General features: G+C 36.6%; 1 long non-coding RNA gene across 1 annotated transcript; it reads left to right on the top strand.

Moving 5' to 3' along the window:
• On the top strand, window positions 1-9,469 carry LOC122796029. Its single transcript, XR_006363897.1, has 9 exons — window positions 1-24; window positions 1,102-1,203; window positions 2,288-2,389; window positions 3,465-3,566; window positions 4,648-4,749; window positions 5,832-5,933; window positions 7,013-7,114; window positions 8,197-8,298; window positions 9,383-9,469. It is a non-coding gene; the product is annotated as an uncharacterized LOC122796029 (long non-coding RNA).
• The last annotated feature ends 879 nt before the right edge of the window (window positions 9,470-10,348 follow it).

Raw genomic sequence — 10,348 nt, 5'->3', positions numbered from 1 at the left:
CTGCCCTTTAAAGTTTATGAAAAGGTGGTTAAATAGTACTTATTACCTTAGGCTGGAAGTTGCTGTGTAGGATCCTCGGCTACCTTAGTTTCAGGAAATCCACCTGGATTTACCTAATATTACTTTTCCAAGAAGTACTAATCTGTCAGTGTCTCAGCTCCTAAAAACACTGAATTACACCAAATAATTGGATAATTTCCTAATAAATTGGATTCAAAAAAAAATTTCAAAGAAATTATAAAAACATTAATACAATTAGGCTATCTACCCAGCTGAGAATTACTTCTTTGGGTATAGTAGAGGACTGTTTTAGCCCTTCTGGCCTAGCCGGGAAAGAGTGCTTAATATATTTACTCCTCCCCTCTAGCGAGGTTTTAAAAAACCTGCAGGAACCCGCCACTTTTTAAAAACTGAGGTATACCTGGATCCTATAGGTAACATCCCTACCTAATTTGGTATGTCGTAACTATGTTATTACAGGATTAATCACTGTTTGTTATTGCTTACTTGTATATTCTTGTGTTAAACAAAGCATTATATCCTATGATTTGTTTGTGCTAACCATATTTCGCTGTCACGATAAACAAGCTGTTAACTGTTGCTTTCTGGGCTAGATTATGGTACCGCTCCAAAGACTGTTTTCTCTGCAATATTTGTAACAGCGTAGAGCTAGACTAGCTGAGCTGACTTCTAGAGAGTTGCCTCGCTCTAAGCGCTTTAAATGTAGGTTTTATAATTCATGTACAAATTTGGTCGCTATTGTAACTATAAGTATACTTTATAACTAGCGATTACGTTTAGAGTGGATTTAAAGCAAAGTAAGAAGAATCTATTTCTATTTTGTGCATTTAAAATCAGAGAATATATCTAAATGTTTAGTGTGGTCGCTATAGTTTTTGCTAGCATTTAAATACTAGCGACTGCATTTCTGAGCAAGAAGCAGCCTCTAAAGTTTCATTTATGCGTTTTGGTTCCTTGGTAGTTAACAGTGTCTAAATTCTCTGTAAAACATACCCGCTCCCATGTCATGGTGACATCAAAGGACTTTTTATTTTTCTCTGTTTTCTAATTCACCTTCTGGCCTCCCTCCTTTTTACCTAGGTGACTCCTTCGTGAACAAGCCCCATAGTACATTGTATAGAAAGGGACAAACCTCCCTGCTGAAACTAGTGGAAGACGCTGCCCTTTAAAGTTTATGAAAAGGTGGTTAAATAGTACTTATTACCTTAGGCTGGAAGTTGCTGTGTAGGATCCTCGGCTACCTTAGTTTCAGGAAATCCACCTGGATTTACCTAATATTACTTTTCCAAGAAGTACTAATCTGTCAGTGTCTCAGCTCCTAAAAACACTGAATTACACCAAATAATTGGATAATTTCCTAATAAATTGGATTAAAAAAAAAAAAATTTTCAAAGAAATTATAAAAAACATTAATACAATTAGGCTATCTACCCAGCTGAGAATTACTTCTTTGGGTATAGTAGAGGACTGTTTTAGCCCCGCAACGGCCTAGGCCGGGAAAGAGTGCTTAATATATTTACTCCTCCCCTCTAGCGAGGTTTTAAAAACCTGCAGGAACCCGCCACCTTTTAAAAACTGAGGTATACCTGGATCCTATAGGTAACATCCCTACCTAATTTGGTATGTCGTAACTATGTTATTACAGGATTAATCACTGTTTGTTATTGCTTACTTGTATATTCTTGTGTTAAACAAAGCATTATATCCTATGATTTGTTTGTGCTAACCATATTTCGCTGTGCGATAAACAAGCTGTTAACTGTTGCTTTCTGGGCTAGATTATGGTACCGCTCCAAAGACTGTTTTCTCTGCAATATTTGTAACAGCGTAGAGCTAGACTAGCGCTGAGCTGACTTCTAGAGAGTTGCCTCGCTCTAAGCGCTTTAAATGTAGGTTTTATAATTCATGTACAAATTTGGTCGCTATTGTAACTATAAGTATACTTTATAACTAGCGATTACGTTTAGAGTGGATTTAAAGCAAAGTAAGAAGAATCTATTTCTATTTTGTGCATTTAAAATCAGAGAATATATCTAAATGTTTAGTGTGGTCGCTATAGTTTTTGCTAGCATTTAAATACTAGCGACTGCATTTCTGAGCAAGAAGCAGCCTCTAAAGTTTCATTTATGCGTTTTGGTTCCTTGGTAGTTAACAGTGTCTAAATTCTCTGTAAAACATACCCGCTCCCATGTCATGGTGACATCAAAGGACTTTTATTTTTCTCTGTTTTCTAATTCACCTTCTGGCCTCCCTCCTTTTTACCTAGGTGACTCCTTCGTGAACAAGCCCCATAGTACATTGTATAGAAAGGGACAAACCTCCCTGCTGAAACTAGTGGAAGACGCTGCCCTTTAAAGTTTATGAAAAGGTGGTTAAATAGTACTTATTACCTTAGGCTGGAAGTTGCTGTGTAGGATCCTCGGCTACCTTAGTTTCAGGAAATCCACCTGGATTTACCTAATATTACTTTTCCAAGAAGTACTAATCTGTCAGTGTCTCAGCTCCTAAAAACACTGAATTACACCAAATAATTGGATAATTTCCTAATAAATTGGATTAAAAAAAAAATTTCAAAGAAATTATAAAAACATTAATACAATTAGGCTATCTACCCAGCTGAGAATTACTTCTTTGGGTATAGTAGAGGACTGTTTTAGCCCTTCGGCCTAGCCGGAAAGAGTGCTTAATATATTTACTCCTCCCCTCTAGCGAGGTTTTAAAAACCTGCAGGAACCCGCCACTTTTAAAAACTGAGGTATACCTGGATCCTATAGGTAACATCCCTACCTAATTTGGTATGTCGTAACTATGTTATTACAGGATTAATCACTGTTTGTTATTGCTTACTTGTATATTCTTGTGTTAAACAAAGCATTATATCCTATGATTTGTTTGTGCTAACCATATTTAAGCTGTGCGATAAACAAGCTGTTAACTGTTGCTTTCTGGGCTAGATTATGGTACCGCTCCAAAGACTGTTTTCTCTGCAATATTTGTAACAGCGTAGAGCTAGACTAGCGCTGAGCTGACTTCTAGAGAGTTGCCTCGCTCTAAGCGCTTTAAATGTAGGTTTTATAATTCATGTACAAATTTGGTCGCTATTGTAACTATAAGTATACTTTATAACTAGCGATTACGTTTAGAGTGGATTTAAAGCAAAGTAAGAAGAATCTATTTCTATTTTGTGCATTTAAAATCAGAGAATATATCTAAATGTTTAGTGTGGTCGCTATAGTTTTTGCTAGCATTTAAATACTAGCGACTGCATTTCTGAGCAAGAAGCAGCCTCTAAAGTTTCATTTATGCGTTTTGGTTCCTTGGTAGTTAACAGTGTCTAAATTCTCTGAAAAATATACCCGCTCCCATGTCATGGTGACATCAAAGGACTTTTTATTTTTCTCTGTTTTCTAATTCACCTTCTGGCCTCCCTCCTTTTTACCTAGGTGACTCCTTCGTGAACAAGCCCCATAGTACATTGTATAGAAAGGGACAAACCTCCCTGCTGAAACTAGTGGAAGACGCTGCCCTTTAAAGTTTATGAAAAGGTGGTTAAATAGTACTTATTACCTTAGGCTGGAAGTTGCTGTGTAGGATCCTCGGCTACCTTAGTTTCAGGAAATCCACCTGGATTTACCTAATATTACTTTTCCAAGAAGTACTAATCTGTCAGTGTCTCAGCTCCTAAAAACACTGAATTACACCAAATAATTGGATAATTTCCTAATAAATTGGATTAAAAAAAAAAATTCAAAGAAATTACAAAAACATTAATACAATTAGGCTATCTACCCAGCTGAGAATTACTTCTTTGGGTAGAGTAGAGGACTGTTTTAGCCCCGCCACGGCCTAGCCCGGGAAAGAGTGCTTAATATATTTACTCCTCCCCCTCTAGCGAGGTTTTAAAAAACCTGCAGGAACCCGCCACTTTTTAAAAACTGAGGTATACCTGGATCCTATAGGTAACATCCCTACCTAATTTGGTATGTCGTAACTATGTTATTACAGGATTAATCACTGTTTGTTATTGCTTACTTGTATATTCTTGTGTTAAACAAAGCATTATATCCTATGATTTGTTTGTGCTAACCATATTTCGCTGCGATAAACAAGCTGTTAACTGTTGCTTTCTGGGCTAGATTATGGTACCGCTCCAAAGACTGTTTTCTCTGCAATATTTGTAACAGCGTAGAGCTAGACTAGCGCTGAGCTGACTTCTAGAGAGTTGCCTCGCTCTAAGCGCTTTAAATGTAGGGTTTTATAATTCATGTACAAATTTGGTCGCTATTGTAACTATAAGTATACTTTATAACTAGCGATTACGTTTAGAGTGGATTTAAAGCAAAGTAAGAAGAATCTATTTCTATTTTGTGCATTTAAAATCAGAGAATATATCTAAATGTTTAGTGTGGTCGCTATAGTTTTTGCTAGCATTTAAATACTAGCGACTGCATTTCTGAGCAAGAAGCAGCCTCTAAAGTTTCATTTATGCGTTTTGGTTCCTTGGTAGTTAACAGTGTCTAAATTCTCTGTAAAAACATACCCGCTCCCATGTCATGGTGACATCAAAGGACTTCTTTTTTTCTCTGTTTTCTAATTCACCTTCTGGCCTCCCTCCTTTTTACCTAGGTGACTCCTTCGTGAACAAGCCCCATAGTACATTGTATAGAAAGGGACAAACCTCCCTGCTGAAACTAGTGGAAGACGCTGCCCTTTAAAGTTTATGAAAAGGTGGTTAAATAGTACTTATTACCTTAGGCTGGAAGTTGCTGTGTAGGATCCTCGGCTACCTTAGTTTCAGGAAATCCACCTGGATTTACCTAATATTACTTTTCCAAGAAGTACTAATCTGTCAGTGTCTCAGCTCCTAAAAACACTGAATTACACCAAATAATTGGATAATTTCCTAATAAATTGGATTAAAAAAAAAAACTTCAAAGAAATTATAAAAACATTAATACAATTAGGCTATCTACCCAGCTGAGAATTACTTCTTTGGGTATAGTAGAGGACTGTTTTAGCCCTTCTACGCCTAGCCCGGGGAAAGAGTGCTTAATATATTTACTCCTCCCCCTCTAGCGAGGTTTTAAAAAACCTGCAGGAACCCGCCACTTTTTAAAAACTGAGGTATACCTGGATCCTATAGGTAACATCCCTACCTAATTTGGTATGTCGTAACTATGTTATTACAGGATTAATCACTGTTTGTTATTGCTTACTTGTATATTCTTGTGTTAAACAAAGCATTATATCCTATGATTTGTTTGTGCTAACCATATTTAAGCTGTGCGATAAACAAGCTGTTAACTGTTGCTTTCTGGGCTAGATTATGGTACCGCTCCAAAGACTGTTTTCTCTGCAATATTTGTAACAGCGTAGAGCTAGACTAGCTGAGCTGACTTCTAGAGAGTTGCCTCGCTCTAAGCGCTTTAAATGTAGGTTTTATAATTCATGTACAAATTTGGTCGCTATTGTAACTATAAGTATACTTTATAACTAGCGATTACGTTTAGAGTGGATTTAAAGCAAAGTAAGAAGAATCTATTTCTATTTTGTGCATTTAAAATCAGAGAATATATCTAAATGTTTAGTGTGGTCGCTATAGTTTTTGCTAGCATTTAAATACTAGCGACTGCATTTCTGAGCAAGAAGCAGCCTCTAAAGTTTCATTTATGCGTTTTGGTTCCTTGGTAGTTAACAGTGTCTAAATTCTCTGTAAAACATACCCGCTCCCATGTCATGGTGACATCAAAGGACTTTTTATTTTTCTCTGTTTTCTAATTCACCTTCTGGCCTCCCTCCTTTTTACCTAGGTGACTCCTTCGTGAACAAGCCCCATAGTACATTGTATAGAAAGGGACAAACCTCCCTGCTGAAACTAGTGGAAGACGCTGCCCTTTAAAGTTTATGAAAAGGTGGTTAAATAGTACTTATTACCTTAGGCTGGAAGTTGCTGTGTAGGATCCTCGGCTACCTTAGTTTCAGGAAATCCACCTGGATTTACCTAATATTACTTTTCCAAGAAGTACTAATCTGTCAGTGTCTCAGCTCCTAAAAACACTGAATTACACCAAATAATTGGATAATTTCCTAATAAATTGGATTAAAAAAAAAAATTACAAAGAAATTATAAAAACATTAATACAATTAGGCTATCTACCCAGCTGAGAATTACTTCTTTGGGTATAGTAGAGGACTGTTTTAGCCCTTCACGGCCTAGCCGGGAAAGAGTGCTTAATATATTTACTCCTCCCCTCTAGCGAGGTTTTAAAAACCTGCAGGAACCCGCCACTTTTTAAAAACTGAGGTATACCTGGATCCTATAGGTAACATCCCTACCTAATTTGGTATGTCGTAACTATGTTATTACAGGATTAATCACTGTTTGTTATTGCTTACTTGTATATTCTTGTGTTAAACAAAGCATTATATCCTATGATTTGTTTGTGCTAACCATATTTAAGCTGTGCGATAAACAAGCTGTTAACTGTTGCTTTCTGGGCTAGATTATGGTACCGCTCCAAAGACTGTTTTCTCTGCAATATTTGTAACAGCGTAGAGCTAGACTAGCTGAGCTGACTTCTAGAGAGTTGCCTCGCTCTAAGCGCTTTAAATGTAGGTTTTATAATTCATGTACAAATTTGGTCGCTATTGTAACTATAAGTATACTTTATAACTAGCGATTACGTTTAGAGTGGATTTAAAGCAAAGTAAGAAGAATCTATTTCTATTTTGTGCATTTAAAATCAGAGAATATATCTAAATGTTTAGTGTGGTCGCTATAGTTTTTGCTAGCATTTAAATACTAGCGACTGCATTTCTGAGCAAGAAGCAGCCTCTAAAGTTTCATTTATGCGTTTTGGTTCCTTGGTAGTTAACAGTGTCTAAATTCTCTGTAAAAACATACCCGCTCCCATGTCATGGTGACATCAAAGGACTTTTTATTTTTCTCTGTTTTCTAATTCACCTTCTGGCCTCCCTCCTTTTTACCTAGGTGACTCCTTCGTGAACAAGCCCCATAGTACATTGTATAGAAAGGGACAAACCTCCCTGCTGAAACTAGTGGAAGACGCTGCCCTTTAAAGTTTATGAAAAGGTGGTTAAATAGTACTTATTACCTTAGGCTGGAAGTTGCTGTGTAGGATCCTCGGCTACCTTAGTTTCAGGAAATCCACCTGGATTTACCTAATATTACTTTTCCAAGAAGTACTAATCTGTCAGTGTCTCAGCTCCTAAAAACACTGAATTACACCAAATAATTGGATAATTTCCTAATAAATTGGATTAAAAAAAAAATTTCAAAGAAATTATAAAAACATTAATACAATTAGGCTATCTACCCAGCTGAGAATTACTTCTTTGGGTATAGTAGAGGACTGTTTTAGCCCAGCTACGGCCTAGCCTGGGAAAGAGTGCTTAATATATTTACTCCTCCCCCTCTAGCGAGGTTTTAAAAAACCTGCAGGAACCCGCCACTTTTTAAAAACTGAGGTATACCTGGATCCTATAGGTAACATCCCTACCTAATTTGGTATGTCGTAACTATGTTATTACAGGATTAATCACTGTTTGTTATTGCTTACTTGTATATTCTTGTGTTAAACAAAGCATTATATCCTATGATTTGTTTGTGCTAACCATATTTCGCTGTGCGATAAACAAGCTGTTAACTGTTGCTTTCTGGGCTAGATTATGGTACCGCTCCAAAGACTGTTTTCTCTGCAATATTTGTAACAGCGTAGAGCTAGACTACAGCTGAGCTGACTTCTAGAGAGTTGCCTCGCTCTAAGCGCTTTAAATGTAGGTTTTTATAATTCATGTACAAATTTGGTCGCTATTGTAACTATAAGTATACTTTATAACTAGCGATTACGTTTAGAGTGGATTTAAAGCAAAGTAAGAAGAATCTATTTCTATTTTGTGCATTTAAAATCAGAGAATATATCTAAATGTTTAGTGTGGTCGCTATAGTTTTTGCTAGCATTTAAATACTAGCGACTGCATTTCTGAGCAAGAAGCAGCCTCTAAAGTTTCATTTATGCGTTTTGGTTCCTTGGTAGTTAACAGTGTCTAAATTCTCTGTAAAACATACCCGCTCCCATGTCATGGTGACATCAAAGGACTTCTTTTTTTCTCTGTTTTCTAATTCACCTTCTGGCCTCCCTCCTTTTTACCTAGGTGACTCCTTCGTGAACAAGCCCCATAGTACATTGTATAGAAAGGGACAAACCTCCCTGCTGAAACTAGTGGAAGACGCTGCCCTTTAAAGTTTATGAAAAGGTGGTTAAATAGTACTTATTACCTTAGGCTGGAAGTTGCTGTGTAGGATCCTCGGCTACCTTAGTTTCAGGAAATCCACCTGGATTTACCTAATATTACTTTTCCAAGAAGTACTAATCTGTCAGTGTCTCAGCTCCTAAAAACACTGAATTACACCAAATAATTGGATAATTTCCTAATAAATTGGATTAAAAAAAAAAAAAATTCAAAGAAATTATAAAAAGCATTAATACAATTAGGCTATCTACCCAGCTGAGAATTACTTCTTTGGGTATAGTAGAGGACTGTTTTAGCCCCGCTACGGCCTAGCCCGGGAAAGAGTGCTTAATATATTTACTCCTCCCCCTCTAGCGAGGTTTTAAAAAACCTGCAGGAACCCGCCACTTTTTAAAAACTGAGGTATACCTGGATCCTATAGGTAACATCCCTACCTAATTTGGTATGTCGTAACTATGTTATTACAGGATTAATCACTGTTTGTTATTGCTTACTTGTATATTCTTGTGTTAAACAAAGCATTATATCCTATGATTTGTTTGTGCTAACCATATTTCGCTGTGCGATAAACAAGCTGTTAACTGTTGCTTTCTGGGCTAGATTATGGTACCGCTCCAAAGACTGTTTTCTCTGCAATATTTGTAACAGCGTAGAGCTAGACTAGCTGAGCTGACTTCTAGAGAGTTGCCTCGCTCTAAGCGCTTTAAATGTAGGTTTTATAATTCATGTACAAATTTGGTCGCTATTGTAACTATAAGTATACTTTATAACTAGCGATTACGTTTAGAGTGGATTTAAAGCAAAGTAAGAAGAATCTATTTCTATTTTGTGCATTTAAAATCAGAGAATATATCTAAATGTTTAGTGTGGTCGCTATAGTTTTTGCTAGCATTTAAATACTAGCGACTGCATTTCTGAGCAAGAAGCAGCCTCTAAAGTTTCATTTATGCGTTTTGGTTCCTTGGTAGTTAACAGTGTCTAAATTCTCTGTAAAAACATACCCGCTCCCATGTCATGGTGACATCAAAGGACATCTATTTTTCTCTGTTTTCTAATTCACCTTCTGGCCTCCCTCCTTTTTACCTAGGTGACTCCTTCGTGAACAAGCCCCATAGTACATTGTATAGAAAGGGACAAACCTCCCTGCTGAAACTAGTGGAAGACGCTGCCCTTTAAAGTTTATGAAAAGGTGGTTAAATAGTACTTATTACCTTAGGCTGGAAGTTGCTGTGTAGGATCCTCGGCTACCTTAGTTTCAGGAAATCCACCTGGATTTACCTAATATTACTTTTCCAAGAAGTACTAATCTGTCAGTGTCTCAGCTCCTAAAAACACTGAATTACACCAAATAATTGGATAATTTCCTAATAAATTGGATTAAAAAAAAAATTTTCAAAGAAATTATAAAAAACATTAATACAATTAGGCTATCTACCCAGCTGAGAATTACTTCTTTGGGTATAGTAGAGGACTGTTTTAGCCCTACGGCATAGCCGGGAAAGAGTGCTTAATATATTTACTCCTCCCCTCTAGCGAGGTTTTAAAAACCTGCAGGAACCCGCCACTTTTAAAAACTGAGGTATACCTGGATCCTATAGGTAACATCCCTACCTAATTTGGTATGTCGTAACTATGTTATTACAGGATTAATCACTGTTTGTTATTGCTTACTTGTATATTCTTGTGTTAAACAAAGCATTATATCCTATGATTTGTTTGTGCTAACCATATTTCGCTGCGATAAACAAGCTGTTAACTGTTGCTTTCTGGGCTAGATTATGGTACCGCTCCAAAGACTGTTTTCTCTGCAATATTTGTAACAGCGTAGAGCTAGACTAGCTGAGCTGACTTCTAGAGAGTTGCCTCGCTCTAAGCGCTTTAAATGTAGGTTTTATAATTCATGTACAAATTTGGTCGCTATTGTAACTATAAGTATACTTTATAACTAGCGATTACGTTTAGAGTGGATTTAAAGCAAAGTAAGAAGAATCTATTTCTATTTTGTGCATTTAAAATCAGAGAATATATCTAAATGTTTAGTGTGGTCGCTATA

Source organism: Protopterus annectens, chromosome 2.part2 (genome assembly GCF_019279795.1).
Source record: "Protopterus annectens isolate FY-2018-M chromosome 2.part2, PAN1.0, whole genome shotgun sequence".
NCBI classification, from domain to species: Eukaryota; Metazoa; Chordata; order Ceratodontiformes; family Protopteridae; genus Protopterus; species Protopterus annectens.
Note: the sequence above shows the minus strand (reverse complement) of the source record. Positions and strands in the feature narration are given on the sequence as shown.